Source organism: Paramormyrops kingsleyae, chromosome 8, assembly GCF_048594095.1.
Source record: "Paramormyrops kingsleyae isolate MSU_618 chromosome 8, PKINGS_0.4, whole genome shotgun sequence".
Lineage (NCBI taxonomy): Eukaryota > Metazoa > Chordata > Actinopteri > Osteoglossiformes > Mormyridae > Paramormyrops > Paramormyrops kingsleyae.
The window spans coordinates 9442452-9463947 of NC_132804.1; the positions used below are offsets into that span (position 1 = coordinate 9442452).

At 43.3% G+C, this 21496-nt stretch overlaps 1 pseudogene; it reads right to left on the reverse strand.

Moving 5' to 3' along the window:
- Positions 1 to 13697: 13697 nt before the first annotated feature.
- LOC111852060 (U1 spliceosomal RNA) lies at positions 13698 to 13851 on the reverse strand (annotated as a pseudogene).
- Positions 13852 to 21496: the final 7645 nt, after the last annotated feature.

A 21496-nucleotide genomic window follows, 5' to 3' on the forward strand; every position in this document is an offset into this window, starting at 1 on the left:
AACCGGATCTCATTTCTTGTGGGAGTATTCAGATGTATGCCTGAAGGCTGGGATACTGGTCGTGTTGTGAATAAAAACATCAAGCAAAAAAAGAGCCAAGTGCTTGCAGGCGGATTTGACTTTTGAACTGGCTGGTGATCAATGGGGCTCCTAATAAGATCTGACTAAAAATTGTGTTTCGTCCCGCAAATCTCCCAGCTCTGAGTACTGGAGTCTTCTGGGTCACACCAACACCAGCCCACGTAATACAGTAACTGGAGAAGAATGCACACGATCACATGGTGCCTTTTCACAAGTTTACTTTAGCACCATAAACAGAGTTTTCAGGTTTGGGGGGGGGCAGTTTGTTTATTGATTTGGGGTCTGATAAAAGTGGCTGGGCGGAAAAAAGACTTCAAAACTTAGAATGGGTTGGTTTACTGGGTACTGTCAGCCACAGTTTGGTTTAACCCAATGCAATAATGGCTCCCACTGGGTGAAGCTTTCTGAAACTTCAATCTCACCTCTTCCATGACCGCTTGGGCATTCCACATTAACGTCATTTTCTCCAGCCCTGTTTTAGTTCTCATGGCACGATCCAGCTTGGCGCTAGCCAATCCCAAGCCCAGGCAGCATGCGTTGCTTGCTCCTCACATCCAATTAAACATACATTTACATTTATTCATTATTCCGACGCTTTTATCCAAAGTGAATTAAAGTAGAGGGTCGGGTTGCAATTTATGTGCTCCCTGGGAGAAAATTGCTCCCTGATGACAGAAGTGAGGGTTAAGGGACGTTTTTTTTTTACGGTGTAGGTGAATTAGACAATCAGAATATAAATCCATAAGAATGAAGGAGACAATGGTACCTCTAAATATCCAGAAGGCACTGCACTGCAGCACTATCAACATTTGTTAGGAAAAGGAATAATGGACGTGCTGAAAGATCGATACGGCGATGCAACACCACGTTCATAGACAATTAGCACAAATGAATCCATTCTTAAATCCGTCCCCATTCGAGAAGTTGATGCTTTGGCCTTTAAGTGGGAATCAGGGAAGAAAGGGCTGTGTTTTATGACAAGGGAACGTCCTTTAGCTCCAGTGCTGAACCATGACAGTTTAGGTTTTAACCCCAAAAGCCACATACAGGGTGCACTTTTGTGGCAAAGCTGAGAGGTCCTTGGTAAGACTGTCCCGCTGTAGCAGTCAAAACTGGTCTTTAGGTGTATATTTGTTTGGTCAGTGATCTAAGGGAAACCCTAACCCTTTACAAATCTGTCTTTTTCTCCACAGAATTTCCTCAAAAGGTGTCTTTCTGAATCTGCATTCCCCAATTTAGATCTGTAGCCCTGTCCTGTGCCCTCAGCCCCCTGGGTTAGTCTCTAGCTCCCCCGTCACCCTGACCTGAATTACCATTTACAATATGGATGGATGGATGGAGAGCAATTGAGCTTCATAAGGAAATGCTGTGCAGAGAGAAATGATACAGAAAATTAGTGCTTAAGCAAAGGATGGAACATAGCTCAGACCAAAGTAATTTAAGGGTCATAAAAATGCACAAAGCATGTGGTATTTACATAGACAGATGGATGATATGCATTTGAGGCCTCCTTTTGGTTGCTTCTGTGAATTTCATTTATCTTCCATCCTCTCATCTCTGCCTGGTCACCCAGTCAGCTTCTGCCTGCTGACTGTTCCTGATCCTCCAGTCACTTTCCCTCCTCCTGTCCCAGCCTGGTCCTCCAGTTACCTTCCCTCCTCCTGTCTCTTCCTGGTCCTCCAGTAACCTTCCATTCCTCCCATCCCAGCCTGGTCCTCCAGTCACCTTCCCTCCTCCTGTCTCTCCCTGGTACTCTAGTCACCACCCCCCCTCCTTACTTCCCAGCCTGGTCCTCCAGTCACCTTCCCTCCTCCTGTCTCTTCCTGGTCCTCCAGTCACCTTCCCTCCTCCTGTCCCAGCCCGGTCCTCCAGTAACCTTCCCTCCTCCTGTTTCTTCCTGATACTCCAGTCACCTTCCCTCCTCCTGTCTCTTCCTGGTCCTCCAGTCACCTTCCCTCCTCCTGTCTCTTCCTGATACTCCAGTCACCTTCCCTCCTCCTGTCTCTTCCTGATACTCCAGTCACCTTCCCTCCTCCTGTCTCTTCCTGGTCCTCCAGTCACCTTCCCTCCTCCGGTCTCTGCCTGGTCCTCCAGTCACCATCCAGTCTTCCATCTTAGGCTTGTACTCCTGTCATTCTGACAGTGTGATTATCAGTCTGACTGCACAAACAGGAGCAGTTCTCTATCATCTCTGAGATGTGGATTTGACTGAAGTCACGTGTCCCCTTAATTCTCCACTACCGATGCTCTGAGCTAATATTGGGCCGCATAAAACAGGCCCCTGGCACAATTTTGCATTTAAATAGACACACATACGGCACGGCGTTTGTCTTGTGACTAGATAAGTGCCTGAGAGAAATATTTAATCGACTTAGCAGTGTGCGAAACAGTAAGCTGGATTTCATGTGGACAGCCAATGTAGTGGCCGTGGGGAGGCAGGAGAGCTGGATTTGTAATATTTAAGTGTGGTGTATTTAAACAGAGATGGCAAACAAACTGGGCGGGGTGGCTTTCGAAGTGGTGTGTGCCTGGTAAATCCATCCATCCATAAGCTGAACACTGCCACCATACACCAGCACATCCGGAACATTACCGGTCCATTTGCAGCGCAGCGTGGAATTGGATGCCACAGATCTCAGATACTCTTGATTTTTCAAGCACAAAGGATTGACTGTGTAATAATACTGCAGATTCGAACAGTTTTTGTTCTCACTTACAGCGTTTTGTGGTGTTTAATGCTGTGTACTATCAGGACAAGACACTTACAGGAACATTGTGTTCATTTCACTATCTGGAAGGAAGTCATGAATCCTGATGACACGTCAATAGCCAGACATGCATTTCACCCAGAATGCATTGCTCCGGCCCCAACACTTCACAAACAGCAGGGAGATACAGCAGCATTAATTTCCCAGCCTACCTGGTTCTTTATATGAGAAGAGGGATGGCTTGAATCGTAAAAGATGTGCTTAGGGGATTTCGGGAGAGGTTGTTATATTCTGTATCCCACCTCCCTGTGTCTAGCTTTCTCCACCAGGTGACCAGGGGCCCGTATAGAAAAATAACCTTAGGATGTGCCCAGCAGCCTAAGTGGACCTGCACACTTTCCTTTTCAGGACTGGGGACTGGGGTTGGCCCGTTGTGGACGGGCGGGGCGGACATGCCACTCTCTAAAGGAAGATGGATTACGCCTTCCTTTGGAACTAATTAGCCAGCGCCTTTCAGGGATCACGTTAGAAACACCAGGTCTGGGCAAACTGTGTTGGGGGTGGGGGGGGGGACACACTCGCTCAGACAAACAGAAACACACATACCATCATATAGGATGGACTCATTAGATAGGCCAGACAGCACTGGAGTGGGATAATCAATTACACACCCCTTCGGAAACTGGGTGATGAAAATAGCAAGGGGGGGCGGGCAGGGGGGGGGGGGGTGGTGAGTCGCTGATAGAGATACATGAACAGTAAACTCTGCATCACCTTTAAAGACTGTTACCAATAAACTGGCCACTAATCCTGTTAAAATATCACCAAGCCTTTCACGTCTCATGCCTCGGGGCGTTTTCGCTGCCCTCCCTGCGACTGGGTGGCAGGCACAAATGCAGGCCATCCAGAGTAGCCCCCGGAGGCAATTCCCTGAAGCCTATATTACCATTTTACTTTTATTTTCATTCTTTCCTTAGCCTTGTGCAGCATCGGGTGACCTGCCCGCTGTGGGTAATGCCCATCTTCACTTTTTACACCCATCTACGCATCTGCATCCTCGTTAGACTTGCTGCATTAATCACACTTTACCTGGGAATCGTTATATGATTAAGGATAATGCAGTCTCACGAAGTCTCTCCATCAACGCTGCAATCAAGGGGGTGTCATCCAAAAGGCTTTTGCGAAATCCTCCCGTTTTACGCGTGTCGGCCGGCCCCATCGCAATCGGTTTCACAGAACGCAAACATTGTTAGCGTTTGACAATACACACCAAATAATTTGCACAACTGTTTACTTATGGAAATACCACTAATGTCATGCACTAATTTTCGGATGCGTTGCGGATAAACTCTAATCTGATGCGACGACACATTAAGCAACACAACCCTCATGTAATTTAAATAAATTAAGAGAAAGTAAAACAGTAACAACGCAGCTATTTATAATTTATTGCACATGTTGCTGATACTCTTGTTAAGCATGTAGACAAACCTAATTATAAAGATTTCTTAACAGAAAAGCATTCCCCGGTTTATTCTTCTCAATTAGTATGCATGAAGAAAATGAACATCACTCCTTTTGTCTCCCCAGTGCATTATTGCGGTCTTCTCTGATATGTATCATTGTTTTCTCATTTGTCAAGTGTATGCACTTTCGATAATAAGGGATTGATATGCAACTGCCAGGACTCCCAATCATAAACACTTCACATCATTTTTTTTTTTTTATCAGGCAAGACATTACTGATTATGATTAAGCGCCAAACGGCCCCTAAATGTCCATGTATTATAATGCAGGATTTGATTGAGTCTGTTCCTTCTTAACTTTCTGTTATCTGTTGTCTGTTACTTTTGACCATTAAAGCCATCTATTCATATGAAAATGCCATTTACCTTTTTGCCGAGTGATTGAAATTCAACAGTACACCATACTGAGAAAAGAGGGCTTGAAAGAGTCTTTATGGTCTCTAAGCTTTAACAGTTAGCTGTTCAGTTCAGTTCCTGATCCATTCAGCAGCACCAGAGTGCCGCTGAAATTGAATGATTCAGAAAGAGCAGCATTTAATTGCCCCCCTTCCTTGCTCTTTTGCCCCAGGGGTGACTGCAGACCGAGGGCCGCTGACTGTTGGAGTTACATGCTGCCTCTTGTTACTCATTTCTAAGGGTTCATTCGCAAGATAATTTTTTGCCGGATGTTAGTATTTTTTATTTTTTCCGCCGGCCCCCTCCCCACATCTGCTTGATAAAAGTAAAATCCATTAGCAAATTTCATCCAGTCGGTAAAATTTGCCACACCCTGTAACTTTTATCGTGATGAAAAGGGGTTTGTGAGACTTGACCAGACCCATCTGGGGGAGACTGCAGACACAAAGTTTGAAAATAAAACACCCAAGCTTTGCAAATATGAAACCAGTCTGACTGAAATTTTGTCTTTGAAGTTGTTCTGTGAGAAAAGAGGTTTGCATTTGTCTATGAGACACATCACTCACGCAACCTGTAAAGATATCACTGAGTATGATGTCATCCTCTATATAAGCCTTTATGGATTTTCCAAGGACACAGCACCTGCACCAAGGCTAATAGCTCAGTCGCTGACTCCTGTTTATTTATCATGGACTCCTTGGGCACTCTGGGTCAGTGTCATGTGGCATGACTCTCAGACTGAGTCAGTCTACCAGTTACAGATGGCTCAGCGACGTGATCAACTGAAGATCAGTTGACAAATTGATCATCAAAAACATTAATAGGACTCAATACATGCAGCAAGGCTCCTGGTGTCATGATGGTTATTAACATTTTACCAGTAGGGGGTGCTGTGGCTGTGATCAGCAGGTCACTGGTTCGAACCACATGGACAGCAAAGTGATTTTAATGCCCTTAAATCCCGGCTGTACCAGGAACTGGTTTGCCCTGCTTCCTCAAATGTACGTTGCTTTGGGTAAAAGCATTTACTAATTAACTAAAAATGTAAATAGCTGATATTTCCCCAAATTGACATTTCAATCCCTTATTCAAAGGTACGACAAGGAAGTCTTACTGGGATCCATAAAATACACGTGTCCTTGTTGGCAGTCCACACGCTAATGCACCCGTCTGGACACTATGACATAGTTTTGGCTTCTTAGAAATCAAAGGGAAGAAATGGAGGGGAAAGAGGACATTTTTACACTGCAAATCTAGTTTCTTCAGAACTAGAATTGATTAACATAAATAAGAATTCACAATGAATGTTTGAGAACCTGGTACTCACCTGCATGTAAAATGAAGCATTTTTAAAAAGAAGTACTTAACAATAACTACTATTATTATTTAAAACAAATATGAAGTATGCAGTACCTGCAAAGAAAGAATTTTATTTTTTTTTTTCGTCCTAAAATGCTTGTTTCTCACACTATTCAGATTGTATTTTTTCTTAGATGAGGCTGATTTACATTAAAAAACTCACATTGCTGACATAAACAGAGGACTGACTTGTACCGCCTCAGGTGCAGTGTCATATTATGACTTGTATAAACTTTCAAAACATTTTTTCTGTCATTTGAGCCTTTGCCGAGGTTGTAATTTTCTTCATTGCCAACCGATCCCTCTCACTGTGTTCTTTGGAGAAAAAGCAACCAGGATCTCCACAATATGCAAGTGACACCGCACGCCCCAGCCACTCGAACAGATCTAAAGATACCCGCCAGCGGTAACAGTGACTTAGTCATCCACCGTGTCCAAGAAATAACAAAATGTGCCACACCGTTTATCACTCACCTGTCAAAACAAGCATCCTCCCTTCTGATCCGCGCAGATTCTCTGAGTCACTTGGACAGGCCAAAACAGGGACGGTCACTCAGCTCCTCTTCTCCCTCCTGGAGACTCGCTCTCAGTCGTGCCGCCAACGCAAATGTTGTGGTGCCACGAAAAAGTGTTTGCGGTGAGTCATTTTCGAGTTTGATGGCCTTTTGAACCTTTTCACATGGGTAATACGGCGGATGGATAACTGTTTTCCTTAAACAAATGAAAAGCTAATTAAAAATGTCGCGTTAATTCAGGTTACCTTTGTGTAGCATCATTTTTTTGTCTAAAGATATGAAACAATCTATTGCAGCAAATATACAATAATACAGGAAATTGGAAATGGGACAAATACTTTTTGATGTCAGTGTCACGTTCCATGTGGACCCCTGGCCTCCCCCCTAGAGAAGCTTGATGTCCCTCACACTCGGTGCATGGGTGATCCGATGCAGCTTAGTGAACGCTTCTCTTGTGTCTTTCGTCTCTTCCTGTCTAGTGACAGTCCTGTCACGTACCCCCCCCCCCCCCTCTGATCCCCGTCTGCTTACCTCCGGTCCCTCGCGTTCCTGTGGGACACTGACTTCTTTGCTTCTATGACCCTGATCAAGAGCACTGTGTGTCGATTCCATTTCTCTCTGCCTTTCTCTCTAACAAAACTCCTGTATACTGCATTTGGGTCTCCGAGTTTTTATCGTTACTCCGTATCTGTGGTTTTGGGATATTATTCATGTAAATGCATCCACCACCCCCCCTGAACCCCAGTCTCTTTATTTACCAGTCACCATTCAGCAGGTATTTGTGCCTCGCTGCCGAACTCCCTTGCATGGAAGTGAGGCCAGGACTACGGCCTCTTTCGGAGGAGAAGAGACGGCTGACCCTGGATCTGTTCCGCATCCCGTTCTGTTGTGGCCTGAGATCACAGCTGCAAGCAGAAGGTCCAGGCTGTTTAGCAAAGTGCCCCCCCACAGCGGTTTAGCATCACAGATGATTCCAAGGCAACAAAAACACAGCTGACTTGTCTGCCCTCCCTTTCTGCTCCTAGTTGGACGGTCAATGCAGGAATGTTCGCACTGTTAAGCCCCAATTAAGTACCTCATGGGCCAGACATGAGAAAACCTACAGCACGGTTACACACAGAAAGCAAAATAACTCAGCACTTCACAGCCTGGATCCCCTACTGGGTGCGAAATAAAATCTTGGTTTGTGCTTTAAGCAGACAATCTTAAACATGACAAAAACTGCACCCTCCGAAAGGTATGTGCAAGCAGCCTTATGAACCTTAATTCATGTTTTAATTCCAAAATATTACTTTTAGATTTTTACTTTTTTTCCATCATCAAGTATGTGTCAAAGCAGTTTAACGCCACATCCTCATGCTTCCTTGGCATTTAAATCACCATTGTTTCTCTCCAAATGCTGCCACTCGACAGATGTTTGCCCACTGACACTGTCTGCCCGTCAGCGGAGACAGGCGGAGACCCGCCACCTGACCTGCGATATTAATGCTCTGCATATTAATCTGCACAGATATGGCCAAGTCAGAGGTCAGAACGTCCTGATGTTCATTTAAGGCAGAAACCCTTAAACTCCTCCGCCGGCCCACATACCTGTTAAAATATAATAAATCTAGAACATTCTGGGTGAACCAGATATGTTATCAATGACAGGGACTCCCGAGTATTAATTGTTATTCATGACAAATCCTTTAATCAATCATGACAGGAGTGACGTTTTTTACGATGGGTTTTGAGCCAAGCATGTCACACAGAGCTATTTAAATCTCTCCCGAGTGATTTACTGGTGAGCCTGACCTGGAGTAGTTTAATATCAAATGTTTTGCGAAACCACAGAAGCACTTTTCTTTTTGTAACATGTACCATTACGGGAATGTCTCCATTTCTCTCGAAGGCAGCAGTTTTGGAATTGCAACTGAGGCCAGATATGTTCTGAAAATGCTCCAGAGAGGATTTGTCAGGTCAGCTAAATGCTGCTAACCCTTATGTCCTCAAGTAGGACAGAGACAAACTCGCAACTTCAAAAGCTGCGTCACATGCTGTGGGCTGAGATCCCGGGGGGGCATCGGCTTCGCGGTGCCCAGAAAAGCACTTTCATCACCTACCGGACTCTGCCGGTTTTCATTAACAAAAAAAAAAAAAAACAATTTTTACGTTCAGCAAAACACATAACCCTTTAGGAAGGGGCGAGTGTCTGCAGAGATCTCCAGCCGGCACCCCCATTCGAGGCAAAGAAGGGGGCTCCCTAGTTGGTAGTGGCCTATCGGATGGGGCGCCTCTGACCATGATGTCGTCTTTTTTTTTACCTTCTATTGGAAAGGACTGACTCAGGACTAAAAGCAAGATCAAAATCAGAACTGGAATATTTTTATTACCCAGGAAGAAATTGCTTGTGATTACAGACTTGCACAGTGCACAACTACAGAACAGAAAAAAAATAAATCACATACAACAATTTCTATCCATCCATATCTTTTCTATTCCATATAGAAATGGCAATAAATTAGTTATGAGTGGGTCATCATAGTAAATATTGCACAAGAAAGATAAATAAATACAGACGCTCCTCTACATATAAACTTCCAACTTACCAACTTTCAGACATATGAACGAAGAGGACTGTAAGTCCAAATTATCTTCACTGGGCTCCCGTTTCCTGTCCGCAACATCAAGTTTTTTTTTCTGCGCGCCAATTCCGTCTAGTACGACTTCTGGCCGCTACTCCCGCCGCGCAGCAGCGTAGCGTGCGGATTCCCAGCATACTAGTTCTTTGTACTTGCGTATACCCTTAAAATGATGCTGAATAACGACTTACGGACATTTCAAGTTCCGAACGGCTGTTCGGAACTTATCTTGTTCGTAAGTAGAGGAGCGTCTGTAGTTAAATAGATGAAAAAAGGTCATATTTCACATGTGCCATGTGTGTGAATCAGAGGCTGCATAGTCTGATGGCTCTTGTAAGGGATGGTTACCTGAGGCATTCAGTGGAGCGTTTTATGTTGACTAGTCTTTAGCTGATTGTGAAGCGGGTGAGCAGCATTATCCATAATCCACTGAAGACTGGACAGCATCCTCCTCTCCAACACAGCATGAATAATGTCCAGTTCCTCCCCAACACCCAAGATAGCAAAGGCTAAAGGCTATGCTAAGGCAAGGTCATCACTCTTTGTTATGATATGGGCTATATAAAGGACAAGAACCATTAAGAGAGTAGAGAGGATTTACCACATAACAAGGACATAAATTCAAATGGTTAACAATCCACAGAGAGATAGACATGGGGTAGTTTGTGTCCCAGACCTCTGAGTGCAAGACATCTTCATTTTTTTCTCCTCCATATGCTAGAGTTGAAAGCAGAAAGGGTTTTTTTTGTCTGTTTGTTTGAACTGATTGGCTGAATCATTTCACAACAGTAAAGTGGACGGAGCGTAAGTGATCATTTCACGGGCTGTTACATGGGAAGGCAATTTTTGTAAAATGGTGAAAGAAATGGAAGGTTTGTTCTGAAGGTTACATTAGTAGACAGTTTCATTGCATTTTGACACATATGTGTTTCATATAAGAATCATTTGTCTTCCTTTATGGAATAAAAATATCTTAAAATACATAGCACAATCATTTTGTTGAATTCCAATGCACAGCCCCAATAGCCTAATAGCCAGCATAGAGATGATAACTTGTCACGGTGTGTGACAAGAGAACCTGAATGAGCATCAAATCCAGAGAGCAGAAGTTTCTTGCAGCAGGCAATAATCAATCCAGATCAAAACCAGAACAGGGAAAACAATTTCCAAATCATGGTGGTCGGAAACCAGGCAAAGGTGGGGCAATAGCAAACAGGCGATCTAAAAAGGGGGCAAGGCAAACTCAGTGTCAAGGGACAGAAGCAACAATCAAAACGAGCAGAAGAACCTTGGAGGCAGATGCAGGGAACAAACGCTCAAACTCTCAGAAACACAGAAGATCTAGCATGTAGCATGTAAACATGTCAGAAGCCAAAACATCAAACATGCATCATTTTCATTCAGAGTGGGAAGAGGACTATTTTGTGAGTGTGCTTTTACTGAAGAAGGGAAGTTTGGAGCGGCATTTCAAAATGGTGCACAAAAGCTAGGAGACCGAATTCCCCGCTAAAACAGCCATACGCAGCCAAAAAGTGCGAGAACTAAAAAGTCAGTTAGCAGCACAGCAGTCAATTTTTACCCAGCTGCATCTTCACAATGCCAGCGGTCCCACTAAGGTAGAGAAATACATTTATTTACACTTTTTCAATTTGGAGAATTACCTGGATTTGTCTGGATTTGCTGTGTGCATGTTAACTATACAGAACTATACAATAGCTAGAGTAATAATAGAGTAACAGAGTAATAGCTATGGCTCCCTATTTGAACTGGTAGATCTCGTCAGACTGGCCACTTGAAAAGTAGATCTTGAGTTAAAAAAGTTGAATTTACACGATTCATAAATCAGCTGAGGTAATAAAAAATTACGGAATATTTTACCATATGGCTGACAAATAGCATTATATTTTATTATGTAAACATATTCTCCTTAATTATATAATTCACCAGGCCACTAGTTAACTATTTTCCCATATTAAATGTGACTGAATTTGTGTAATATATTGATAATACATTTCATTTATCAACATTTTTTTCTTAAAGCTAGATCTGCATGTTGTAACATATTTCATGCTGTTTGCTCTTTCAGCAAAACACACTCCAATTTACCTGTTTACATCTTTCTGATACATTAAGGATATTAGTCCACCAAGAATGAAAGCTAATAAAATGTTCATTTAAAATACATATTTGGGACATTTACATATACAGCAGTAGTATTACTAGTTACTATTGCAATTATTGTTAATTGTTTTGCAATCAATCAGTAAACATAGATTAATGCAGACTAACGGAATGGGAATTCATTCGTAATAGAGATGTATCGTCTGCATGATATTTAATTATGAAATATGCATGACCGCTCTGTGGCCGATGACCCAGTGGGTGATGTGCTTTCAAGGGGCCCAAAACCTCTAGTGGTGGCCCCTGCATAGACTGAGACTGATTTGCCCCAATAACACATACAAATATATAAACAGACACAATTTGTTGAGAACATGTCTGGTAAGCAACTCAGTAGTGTCACAGCAGCAGTAAATAAGAGGTATGAGAATGTGTAGTCAGGCCCGGATGCGCAGCTTAAAATAACGGCATTCCACCCAGATGCCGTGGCTGTACAGACGGACCCTCAGCTCGCATGACAAAAGGCAAAATGCGGACATAAAGCCTCAGGTGGAGCCAGCAAGTCCCCGGTGGCCATCGGCACGGTGGAATCCTCAGTTAGGGTGGCCACCAATCCATGCCGGGGTGGGGGGGGGGGCGCTACATCAATGAGCTACTTCAGGTTTTACAATCAACTTTAAAACTGAAATGGTCCTATGCTTGGCTTAATAATTCAGTTCTTGTGCTTTAACAGATTTGTTTCCTTGATTCATCCAGTTGTTTCGCATTAACATTAGTGACACATGCATGATTACAGGAGACTGACCAATCAGCACACAGCAAGAACTTAGTGCTTAAGTGAAACCTGGGTCTTTTTAATTGAAATGGTTGAAACGGTAGTTTACAAACCTTGTCATTCCTCAACTCGTCTGCCGCGACATGGATTAGCTGGTCACCCTCAGTATTCGGTAAGGCAAGTCCATGGAACATTGGGGCTTAGGAGGAAAGCTGGGTAATATAAGGTATTTATTTACAAGCCTCGTCCTTTTTACCACCTCTGACATTTTCATGTTCTGATTGCAGTTGAAATAACATGAAAAGAGCTCAACTTATAAAACTAATAACCCCCCCCCCCCAGTCAACACATTTTTGCCTCCAGTCATAAAAAAGTTGGGAAGCCCTTTCATAAGGGACACTTGTGTCACCTTGTTATAATTGCGTTATTGGATTTCTGAATATATTTTTGTTGCCCATATTCTGCAGAATCATGCTGAAAATTCTGAAGATGAATTTGTTTGTAGTGTTTGTGCGAATTTGTATGAAAATTGAGGAAAATGACTTGGTAAAACGGAAAGGGGGCCATATATGAACCTCTTCTGCTCTGTGTACAAAAAGTACCAAAATACATCTTCTGCTATGACGTATTTTCATACTAATATAAAAAGCCGTTTTATCATCACTGGTAATGAATTTGTCGTGGAGTATAATTCAGCCACCTGAGTCATCAGCTGACTCGGATTCAGTCTTTTTCTTTCCATTAATTTCTCTTTCTCTGACAAAAAAAAACACATTCATCATCATTATAGCTATATAGTGTGCATATTGTCACATCTCCAATAAAATCTTGGCAAATACTTGTGACACAAAATCCAAAACGCTTATGCCAATCAGTTTCACTATTTAAATATTCCAATATTTCAAAGGCCATTGTAATGTATAACTCATTCATTGTTGATGTTGCTCAGCCAACACTTTTTTATCCGTTTATACATATTTTATTGCAACCTTTCTGGGATGTACCAAGGTCCAACAGCAATGCCAAGGTTGAGGCTTGAATGGGCAGTCAGTAAGACCACAGCCAAGGTCGGGTCCTGGTCAGATTATTAACTGCTTCACACTCCTGACATGGGCCGGTTTAATCTAACCATGGCTGCCACTAAAATTCTGCCAGCGACTCTGAAGCACGACTGAGAGCTGTTCCTGCTCCAAAACTGAAGATGGGATCTGAGCATTTCGCCACCCCTACTGATCTAACAACGCCGGGCTCTCCAGAGGTTTGTAAGGTGCCTTCTCATGTTATACAATTTCTGAATCATTCTGCATGTAAACCATCTATACCGACAGCACTTTGCTTATGAGTCACATTTTCTTGTTTAAATGTATGAATTTAGAATTTGGTGATCAGTGTTGACACACCACAACGAAATGTGTCCTCTACATTTAACCCATGTGTGACATAGCAGGGGGCAATACCTTGCTCAGGGTACCTCAGTGGTGCCTTGCTGGTCAGGGATTCAAACCAGCAATCTTTCAATTACAAGAGCGCTTCCATAACCATTAAGCCTCCACTGCCCACAGAGACCACTGCCCATAATAAAAAAATGAATAAATAAGCAGAGAGCGCAAACACAGTCCCCCACTGCCAGAAATTATGCAGTGGAGATTCCCACATTTGGGGAATTTGCAGGGGTCAGCACAGCCGCAGTGCAATGGCTGGGCCTCACCCTGGGTGAACCACCAGTGATCTCCGCTGCCAGGTAAGTAAACTCCCGAAGATCTTTGATTTTTCTGAAGATCAGCTTTACATGATGGTAAATGCTTCACTGGAACTCCGATTTTACTCCTTCACCCCGGAAACCTGCTAACATGTGCCCCCTCCACCGGTTTCCTGGTCCCCATAAGGGAAAACTCTATTTCATAAAAATCGGTGACTGCTATGAAAAAACTAAAAATGCAAAAACACTTGTATTTTGTTTGGTTACTTATGGTTATGGTTAGGGCAGGGTAGGGGTTAAGGTTGTCATAGTTAGCGTTAGCATTTTTCCCATTGAAATGAATGAGTGGTCCCCATAAGGACATGTTTACCCTACATGTGCGCGTGTGTGTGTGTGCATGTGTGTGCGTGTGTGTATTGGGTTGGAGCGAGGGTTCTGGTAACGCCAAATTTTCCCTGCGCTCAGAGATTAAAATTGCAGCATGGGTGAGTGTTTGCCCGGACTACAAAACGGCCAGGCTTGCTTTTAAACTCAATGTCCATCCGTTCATGTCGCATTTCCAGTGATGGGCCTCAGTACGCATGCAGCATTATGACGGCTGAACATTTCCATTACAGTTTATTTGGTAATTACACAGTTTGTTTTCTTTCCATACTTTTAGTGATCAGTTATCTTGGATAAATTCTGCTTCATTATCTCTCTCCTTTCCCCCTCAACCCCGGTACCATTAGCCGCTCTTTACGGTCCATATCACTGTCACTCAAATGGTGCCATCATTGAGCACATTTCCCCACTTAAGCTGTAATAAAATAAACATCGATGACGAATCATTAACCGGTACGCCACCTAATCCAGCCATTTTTAAGAGCCGGCAATAGATTCATCACCAGTAATGATCCATAACTGTCAAACCGTTTGCGGTCTGCATTAACGCCTTCAACCTTACGGCTGCACGCCTTCGCTAATCGTGGCCAAGGGGCAAAAAAGTCAGAGCTGCTTCTGGTGCTGCTGAAGAAGGGGGGCGGGGGCTTGTCCTTATTTAGCTGAGGTCTCTGTGACTTCACAGGGTAAACAGTCGGCCAGAGGGGAAGTCGAGGCCCTCTCACCCCGACAGGTGAGCTCTGACGAGCCCGTGGAGCTGTCAACCGCTCCCGCTCTCAGCCAGGGACCCTTCAGCCTGCCGTTCCGGGGCACTGCCTTCGCCATGGCCGCCACATGACCCAGCGTTCACTCGGGCGTTCACTCCTCAGCGTGGAACATTCCGCAGAATGATTTGTATTGTCTGTTGATATGACGTGCATTTGTCATTCGTGTGTAGTTTTCCGTCCATGCTGTTTACAAAGTGATATAATCGGTTATTGATGTTTATTCCAAGCCAATTTTTGGTGTTGTTTTATTAAAAGATCCAGCAAATAGTGAAATGAACAGAGTTCGAGACAACATTAATTTGATTGGCTGATGATTTAATCCAGTGTATCTTTTCTGGGGGGCACTGTGGCAACCTCAGTAGAGAGTATCAGGTGGGCAGAGTTAGTGCTAATTACTTCCACCTGTTCCCCCTCTCCCTGTGATTTGTATAAATAATGTTTTTGGGTCCTAGTGCCCTCTGTATTTATTCAGTCTCTGTCAATAGGGCAGCATTCTCTTATTTTCTCTTCTTAGTCTGTGTTGGAGTTTCCTATCTCTGTACCTGAGTGGAGTCTTATGGCTGATGCGTGTTCCCTTGTCCGTGGATCTGAATAACCAAGGGTGAGTTTCCCGAAGCCTTCTTAACGCTATGTCGTTTGTTAGTTCTATCTTTTAACACAGAACTTAAGAACGACGTAGCGTTAAGAACGCTTCGGGAAACTCACCCCAAATAACTACCGTCTTCAGTCTTTGCCACTTAAATTTCATTTAATTTTGTTACAACAGAATGAGCAATAATCATAAAAGAAATAAAACTGCATTTTCCATCTTTCCATACAAAATTAAGAAACACAATCAAAGAAAACCATGAAACTCCACTCTCCTGAAAGCCACTATACTGTACCTCTCTCTCCCTCCCCTTCCCCACCATATTAGTGCGTAAACGTCTTAAAGCGACAGACATCCCTTTAAGCTCAAAGTCAAGTGCGATTAAACATATACAGTTAGGAGCCATTTAGCTCCTACAGTCTGTGTCATTAGTCCCTCTCCCCCTGAAAAGGACGCCATAAAGGGCTCCCTACCCCTCCATCCCAGTGTTACATGGTTGTGTTTACAATGCTGACCGGAGACCATTGCAACCTAGTTTGTTCAGCTTCATAAATTTACCAGAACAATCCAGGGCATGTCCCCTACTGCAAAATTCTGGATTAAAGGAACCTCACAAGATTCGAACCAGCAACAGTCAGGAATCTAGTGTCCTTAATAAAGTGTCTTTAAAGCACATTGTCTGGCATGTCATTATCTGGTAAGGAAGCGGAACATTCATCATCAATGGCCGTAGCTAACCTGGATCAAACTGAATATTACCATGGTATGCTGAAAAACAGCCCCCCCTGCAAAAAAAAAAAAAAATGGGGGGACAGGAGGACTGGCAAGATGGCGACCAGGCCAACGTGACATGCTGAAGAATGGGAGGAACGTGGGACTTCTAGAGGTGACGGGTTTAACAAAACTGGTGAGGAGGAACAGAAAGAGAAGACAAACATTCTTTACGGGCATCCGTCCGCGTGACGGTTTGCATCAGGGAGGACAGGGCGCGCCAGCCTCGGTTACATCCGTAACGGTGCCTGACAAACTGTGTCTGACACACAGAGGAAAACAGAGAGGGGACTGAATTCTCTGCAGTGGAAGAGCAGGACGCAAGTAAGTCTGAGCTAACAAGGGAGCCACTGTTTTCTCCCGCATCACAGAAACAAACTACTAGGCCTTAGGCTAAGCTATCTTACTTAAACTTAAACACCAGCTTTATAAAACATTTCGGTTAAATAGGCCTACACGGCTTTTTCCCCTGCAATATTGATGTTTTGTTTTTTTTTCTGAAATCTGTGTTGCTGACAAAACTGGTCAGATTCATACTGAACTGGATGGCTCAGTTAGACTGAATACCAAGGTACACAAACAGTTGACTCTAATTATCTCTTTATTTTGTTTGTAATGTGAAAAATACCTGTAGGAACATGTTATCTTACCGGTTAATGCATACCCTGAACTGAAATCTCACAGTAAAACACACAGACTGTTTAGCAGGTAAAACTATACTCCTCCTAAGTGGTGCCATGAATCTCTTTTTCCGTTCATGCCACGCACTGGTGGCTTAGCAATTAAAAAATAAAATCGTTTGAGAATTTTTTTTTGAAAACAGAGGCCTTCCTCGATCATTCTTATTCAGCTCAGACTAAACTGCGATTAAAAAAAGAAATCAGTGCACGCAGGAATAGGACGGCTTGTTCATTTAAGGTGTTAAAACAAGTCTCTTTGATCATGCTTTATGTCATAATTTTGTTTCTCTTCCCATACTGGCAGCTATTGTAAGTTTCATATTAGCAGCTTTTCTATTGGTGTCTATCACTCGTATTATAAGACGAAGAAATTAAGTGACTTTTCCAGCTTTTACTATTTAATCCCATTGTGTTTGGTTCACTTTTTACATCTTTCTTATGCAGCATTCTTATGTAGTTGAACAATCCTCTGGCTCATTCTCTAAAAGAAGCTTTCTCCCCAAACTGTGGGTCCTTCTCCAAACTCTCAATCACTCTTTAAATGGGTCTTTCTCAAAAGCCTTTAGCCTCGACCGACACAGTCAGCTCATGATGCACCTGGAGCTCGTCAAGGCGAACAAGCTCCCTGCCGTTTCATTACGCTTGATGTTTCTGGTGAAGCTTTTTTATTGGTTTACCTCTGGAAACATTTTGCCTGCCGTTTAGGGGACTTGGTGAAGTAGGAATGAGTTGTCCGGTATAATGGAGACCCATGAGTCGCGACCCAATTTGGGTTGCAGCAAGTTCTGAAAGGGTCAAGAGAACGAGTTGGAAATTTTAAAGCCAGCAAGCTCCTATGCTGATCCACGATCAGATTTGCCAGCCCCAGTCCTCAAATTAACCTATATAAACGGGTCTTAGGTCTGCAAATTCTTAGTGCAAAACTAGTGAATGCTCAACCAATCCAAGAAGCCTATTCACAGATACTTAATTTAAAATTCAGTGGCACATCCAATCAGATTTGTGCACTAGGCATTGATTGGCATGAATTGAATTGTGAAGTGAATTTAAACCTGTACTTGATATAGGGTCACGACTGAGCAGGCATGGTAAAAATTGGGTCACAGTATGAAAAAGTTTGAGAACCACTATGCTATATCAACCAGCTCTCAGCATAAAGATTGCATAGGCGAGCAACAAAGCAGCTTAGATAAAGCAAACCACACCTTGTGACCTTCTGTTCCTGAGATCCAGCAGCATGCTTGGGTCAATTGCCAAGAAAAGAGCTTGTCATACATAGCGAGCAGTAAACCAGTTTAGGGTACTGGTTCAGTCTTACCCTGGGAGCTGTCAAAGTACTTCTTCCCTTACATCTCCTGGTTTAATTGACCCCCATTCTGAACTAAACAACTTGTTTGCATTTAGTTAGTGGAATGTTCAGGTTCAGAAAGTAGAAATCCAGACCAAGATTTTGTTTCAAACAACCAGTTGAGTATAAAGAGTCAAAGTCACAGAGTACTGAAGTGGTCAGTTGAAACAAATTCTTCGTCTGGATTTCTACTTTCTAAACTGTCCATTTTGTTAATTCAAAGTCCAAAGAGAACAGAGAAGCTTTTGAAAGCTCATTAGAATGAAAATGGCAGGTTTTCCCCTCACATTCATGTCTGATCGTCAATCCACCTTCACCTAGCAAACGAGTGACTGGGGTGTGTGCTTGACTGACTCAAGGCCATCAGAAGGTCTGGGTGCAGGGCACCATAAAATAATAATGTGGCACAGAAAGGTATTGGAATTCAGCATGGCCCTGAATAAGTTACATTCTGAATATGACTTTTGCCCCCCCTGCAGGAAGGGTAAGGTGCTGAGGGATTTCAGGCCATGTTCGGGGAGAGGGCAAATGTCAGGAATCTGGATATATGCTTTCGAGTGGTGTCTGCATGCTGGAACCAATATTAATCCGGCACCGACAAGATCTGTGGGATGTGCTACGGTGCAAGTTTTACATACCCAGAGTTAGCTTGATAAAGCCGAGTTAATTCTACCCGATTACTGCAATCCGTGTGAAATGGTACTATGAAGCATTTTTGAAAGAGCCACCACCGAATTATTAGTACAAATAAGTAACACTCTGTGTGTTAAAATAACCATGTGTTCACTATACATAGTCTGTCCAAATAATAACCAACACAAATAATATATTTATAAATCGGTGTCTGATCTTGAACGTTCATGCTGTTTGAAGTGTGACACAAAGGAATACTCAGAAACAATGAAACAATTACTACACATATCAATTAGATTTAGAGGAGAGCCCTTATTATTGCAGCCACAGGGTATTTAAGCCCCCCGATCCCCCCAGGCTATACTGCTGCCACACCCTCCCCCAGTGTGGTTTAAATAATAAACAAACAAACAAACACAAATAAATAAATAATATGCATAATATCAAAAGTCATGTTCATGGTACAATTTTTTTACTCTGCAAAACACTAGTTTCAATATTATCAACACATCTAAATAATAATTGGTTGAGTATCACAAGGATAACAGCACTGAGTGTCTTCGTGTGTGGCGTGGTCAAAGTACACTTTAAGAAGGCGATTGTGCCACTCCCAACATTTTAAGATCTTTTGCAATCTTAGTTTTGGACGCTCTTCAAATCAGACCGCAGATTTTCAGTCAGATTCCAGGTGCCATTGCAAAGCCCGCATTGGGTGAAGCCATGGTGGCACGGTGGTTAGACTGGTGGCCCATGCATCTGGGACCAGGGTTCATGTCTCTGCCGCGGTTCCATATGTATGGAGTTGCCACGCCCTCCCCATGTGACTGTGGGGTTTCCTCCAGTTTCCCCCCACAGACAAAAAAAAAAAGCGGTGGTGAGTTGGGTTTACCAAATTGTGCGAGTGTTGCCCTACAATGTGTTGGCACCCCGTCCTCAGTTGTCCCTGCAGCTTGTGGAATAGACTTGGGACCCCGACCCTGAATGGGATGAGCAGTTACAGTCAATGGACGGGTGGTTTCGTGTTACTGCAACCATGTCTGTGTTGGTTTTTGTGTGTATTTGGCCTGATTGTCTTATCAAAAGGCTCCTCTACAGGCAACTCATGGGCAAAATCAAATATCTGGGTATAAAAACAAACATCACTGACCTGGTTTATCTTACTATGCTTTTCCTTGCATGAAGTCATTGGCGGATTTAGGCGTCGCGACATGCCCGCATAAAAAAATAATGCAATGGTTACATTGTAATGGTGCTTTTTTTGTTGGTGGGGGGGGGGGGGGGGGGCATTCACCCAGGGTGCCATACAGGCAAGAACCACCGGTGTGCAGTCATCTTTAGGCCCCAAATAAGTTCAATTTTGGTCTGACCATTAAAAGTTTATCACTGATGATGATTTCTGTGTTCAGACGCTGCCATTTGGGCTTTTACTGCGCATCTGTTCAAAAGACCTTTTCAATATGGAGGTGGCAATAGCTAATTCTGACGCTTGGAAACCCGTGTCCTGTGCAGCTCTTTGAATTCCTCCCTCACCATCTCCCTCACTGTGCGTGTAGGCAATCTGCACACGTGTTCTCCTCCTGACAGATCTGCTACTATTCTAGAATGAAACTTTTTTGTTATTGCCTTGATAGTACTTAGTGGTATTTGCAGCTGTTTAAATATGTGTTGGCATATCTGTGTAGGATCAGCAGCTATGTCATATCAGCTGTGAGCCCTTCAGCTCTTTGGCGTTGGGTGACAAAGGGATCTCACATGCTTGCAACCTCACATTTATACTCCAGGCAGGGATGGGTGGAAGGGAGCCATACAGTTCTGGGAGATAGAATAACAGAGGCCACTGTTTATAACATATTTTAGATATTTGTAGAAGTCCTAATAATTTTGAAACTTATGTTCTACATTCAAAATGCACTACTGAATAAGATGCTTTGTGTTTGAAAAATTTTTATGTAAAAATTTTAGGATATGATTACCCAAATGCTTGAACAGAACAAATGCATTATGTATACTGTTCGCTTTTTGCACATTTTTTTTCTTATTTTCATGAAAGGTGGCTGTAATTCGCCATGCATTTGAGCATACGGGACTGTCACTGGGAGAGGTGGTTTGAGTAACGGGATATGGGGACCCAGTGGTCAGGGGCAGACCTATTACCCAGCATTTTTCTTCTGATGGAGAGTTGGGGAGGGGGGGGCATTGCGCTAATGAGGCACGGGTAGAATTAACGAGCTGGATTCTCTGCGAAGGAAGGGGCTGGGGGAGGATACTTACAAATGTGGGAGGGGTACATCAGTCATTAACATGGACAGGCAGCTGTGGGGGTGCAGGTCACTGTGGGGACAGAGCATCCATTTATAAGTATGAAAGAGAATGAGGGACTAATCAATATGAGAAGCTCTTGTCACTTCTATCTCCTCCTGAGACAAATTTGCAGCCCCCCCCCCCCCCACACACACACACACACAGAAACACAAAGCATAACTAGTGGCTGTTTTTTTTTTTTACAGATGCAAAGTGTTGCACAGC